Source organism: Cibotium barometz, chromosome 38 (assembly GCF_041138505.1).
Source record: "Cibotium barometz isolate CiBa-2024 chromosome 38, ASM4113850v1, whole genome shotgun sequence".
NCBI classification, from domain to species: Eukaryota; Viridiplantae; Streptophyta; class Polypodiopsida; order Cyatheales; family Cibotiaceae; genus Cibotium; species Cibotium barometz.
Window position 1 is genome coordinate 47,108,047 of NC_141083.1, and position 3,854 is coordinate 47,111,900.

Genomic DNA, 3,854 nt, shown 5'->3' on the forward strand with positions numbered 1-3,854 from the left:
CAAGCATATAAACATGCATACGATTTTAAAACACTCAAGTAATGTAATGAGAAAATGTTGACAAAAGAAAACAAAGTCAAATATGAACCTGAGAGCATATGACTATCAATGTAATAAGTGTAAATATATATGAGTAAAACAAATACGAGAACAATCATGTGAGTACAAAAATATCTTACTATAATCATCCGAGTGTAAAAATATCTAAGTATAATCATAAAAATATCTCAGCACAATCATCTCACCCTCCTATAGCATCCCAATGGAACATCTAATGGCAAACCTACCTACTCGCATCTATGGCACCAATGGGACTAGGTCTCTAAAATGAATAGTCCACCAACAACTCCTCTCCAGGCTCGCAAACTCCTCATAGCAACTACATAGCTACAAAAATGATAACTCACATATACTTCTCAGTGCCACGATTCTCAAAAATATAATTTGACTACACTCTTAGCTCCCTCCTACTACTAAATTTAGTCAAACCTGTTATGTTTCCATGTGTATAAGGGCAATCATCTATGTAAGTGGGATTTTTAAACTGGATCGAATGGAAGTGTGCGCATAGATGCATCAGAGTCTGAGAACCTATCTTGCATGTTCAAAGAGGAGAACAATAATTATAATATATATATATATATATATATATATATATATATATCATAAATGCAAGTGATACAAAATGGTTGTTAAGTATAGTTACAATTTATTTTGTAAAAGGAATCTATTTTTGGTAATATTTTGTAAAAGGGAAGGGACCTACTATATTTTCCAAGATCATTGTTGTTCTCACATTAATTCTTGATTGTAAGCTTTTTCTCAATGCTCTTTAGTTGATTTGTTATCGCTAGTTATTCTAATTAATGTTTATGTAATCATAAGATTAAGAGCTCTCTAATCCACTTCATTACATCAAATGGATGGCATTATGAAAATGACTCATATTACTTGTTTCAATTTTAAAGTTTAGTTTTTATCACATTATTTATAGCATCTTTACTTGTTATACCATTTCAACTTGAACAACTTACACTTATCATTGTTGAAAAATGTAGCAGGGAGGCTCAATAAAACAAGACCACCCATGTAATGAAGTGGATTAGAGAGATCTTAATCTTATAATTACATAAACATTAATTAGAATAACTAGCGATAACAAATCAACTAAAGAGCATTGAGAAAAAGCTTACAATCAAGAATTAATGTGAGAAGTAAAATGATTTTGGAAAATATAGTAGGTCCCTTCCCTTTTACAAAATATTACCAAAAATAGATTCCTTTTACAAAAAAAAATTGTAACTATACTTAACAACCATTTTGTATCACTTGCATTTATGATATATATATATATATATATATGACATATGTATGTATGTATGTATTATAATTATTGTTCTCTCTTTGAACATGCAAGATAGGTTCTCAGACTCTGATGCATCTACGTGCACACTTCCATTCGATCCAGTTTAAAAATCCCACTTACATAGATGATTGCCCTTATACACATGTGTATTTGCTATGTAGTTAGATACTCTATACTTGGTACTCAACTCGGTACTCATTGACGGTTCATCTCCATGGAGGTTGGCTTATCTTTCTTTGTAATTTCATGCATTTAATTAGTCATAAGAGAAAAAAGAATGTGTTTAAAGTACATGTAAATATAAACATTTCTTTGATAAGAGTTTGTTAAGTTTTCACTTTTTCAAACAATACACTTGTTATTTTTATAAATATGACTTTTATTTTAGAACTAAGTATATATATAAATAGGAACAATTGTTGTAATTGCAAATTGTGTAATGAAGGCACATTTGCCACCCTTACTAAGGGGGATGACATAACCCCTTCTTAGCCTCTCTAGCTTTCATCACTGCTCTGTGCTGATTTGTCCACCTCCTTTTCTCTTCACGTCATCTTTCATATGTCTCCATGGGTCATTGAGGTCAAGAGGATGGGTGGTCTTGTTTTATTGAGCCTCCCTGCTACATTTTTCAACAATGTATCTAACTACATAACAAATACACATGCGTCGTATCCCACACATGATGATTGATTGTGTGCAAGATAATAGATCGATGATAGTGTGAGAGAATGAGAAAGATAGAGAGATATATATTATATGAGTGTGTAGATAGAGACATGATTGTTGTTGAGATGTCAAGCTCAACATGAGCTAACACTCCACGATGCACCTACATGACCGTTTGACATTTACATCACTGGCAGGTTTGGTAGGTAGCTGGCACCGACATATCTTTACTAGAGATTCTATAGCTGGACTACACCGACTAGTCCACATCTACCCACTCCTCTTAGCGTGTTCACATCATGGATATCTTTTATATACTCTATTATGTGTGTTAGTCACTTTATCTTTTTTGTAGGCCTCTTTTGTTGTGTGAAGAAGAAGAAGAATTTTTAGCCTCTCACCTTGTGTGTTCTCTTCTAGGGTTTGTCTGAGTGTGTGTGTGCTTGTTTGCAAGAGCTCAAGCTCTCTTCCCCCCTACATCTTTTCATGGTATCAGAGCCTGGTTCATGCTAGGGTTGAGTGGCAAGCGAAAGATGCACAGGAAGCGGTATGAGGGTAAGAGCTTCATCTACTCTTTTCCCTTTGTGTTGGCTACTACACCCTTATCGGGAGCTCTTCGGGAGGCACCGATAAGCGAACTTCAATTGGGGACCTTTATTCACGAGACAAAAGCTATAGGGCAACCATATTGTTTATTGGATTAAAATTTTGAGCCGAAAACACGTTTCGAGCACGTCTGGACCTCGATTTTTCAATTCATAGATAAGTTTTGATTCTCAGCAAAACTCTATTTTTGAAACTGGTTGTAAGTGGTTGTAAGTGGGTGTATAAGGTGAACATAACAATGATATAGTAGCATAAGCAGGTACAAGGCTAGATTGGTAGCCAAAGGATATGCGCAGACACATGGGATTGATTATAAGGAGACATTTGTCCTAGTTGCAAAGATGGCAACTATGAGAGTTGTGATTGCGGTAGCTGCAGCTAAAGACTGGTTTTTACATCATATGGATGCAAAAAATTTGTTCTTATATGGTGACTTACAAGAAGAGGTGTATATGGATGAGCCAAGAGGTTTTGAGGATAAAGGTCACCCAGAGTGTTTATGTAAGCTTCATAAGGCTTTGTATGGGCTGAAGCAAGATCCACGAGCATGGTATGACAAGATTGTTGAGTATCTTATCACTATTGGTTTTTATATGGTAGATGCATATCACTCTTTGTATGTGCGCAAGAGTGATAAGGGTATTGTGATCACCACCATATATCTAGATGATCTTATTGTTGCGGGTGATAACTTGAATGAGATTGAGCATGTGAAAAGTCTTATCTCAAAAGGAATTTTGAGATGAAGGATTTGGGAGATCTGTGCTACTTTTTGGGGGGGAATTGAGGTCATTCTCACACGTAAGGGTATTTGGCTGTTACAGAGAGACAGTATGTATTGGACATGTTGTCCAAGTATGGGATGGTTGATTGTAAGCCAATCTCGGTGCCATTAGATCAAAATGGCAAGCTTAGTGCAGATGCAGGTTATGTGTTGGAGGATCCCACTATGTACAGGAAGTATGTACAGGAAGATTGTGGGGAGTTTGATCTATGTCATGATCAACAGGCCAGATTTGAGTTACATTATTGGCTTTGAGAGCCAGTTTATGCAGGTTCCGCAAAAACCATATCTTGACAGTGTGCAATGCACGCTTTTATATTTGAGGGCCAATGTTGATTATGCATTGTTTTATGCAGCAGGTGTACCATTAGAGCTATATGGGTACACAGATAAAGATTGGATAGGTAGCATCTCAGACAAGAGATCTAC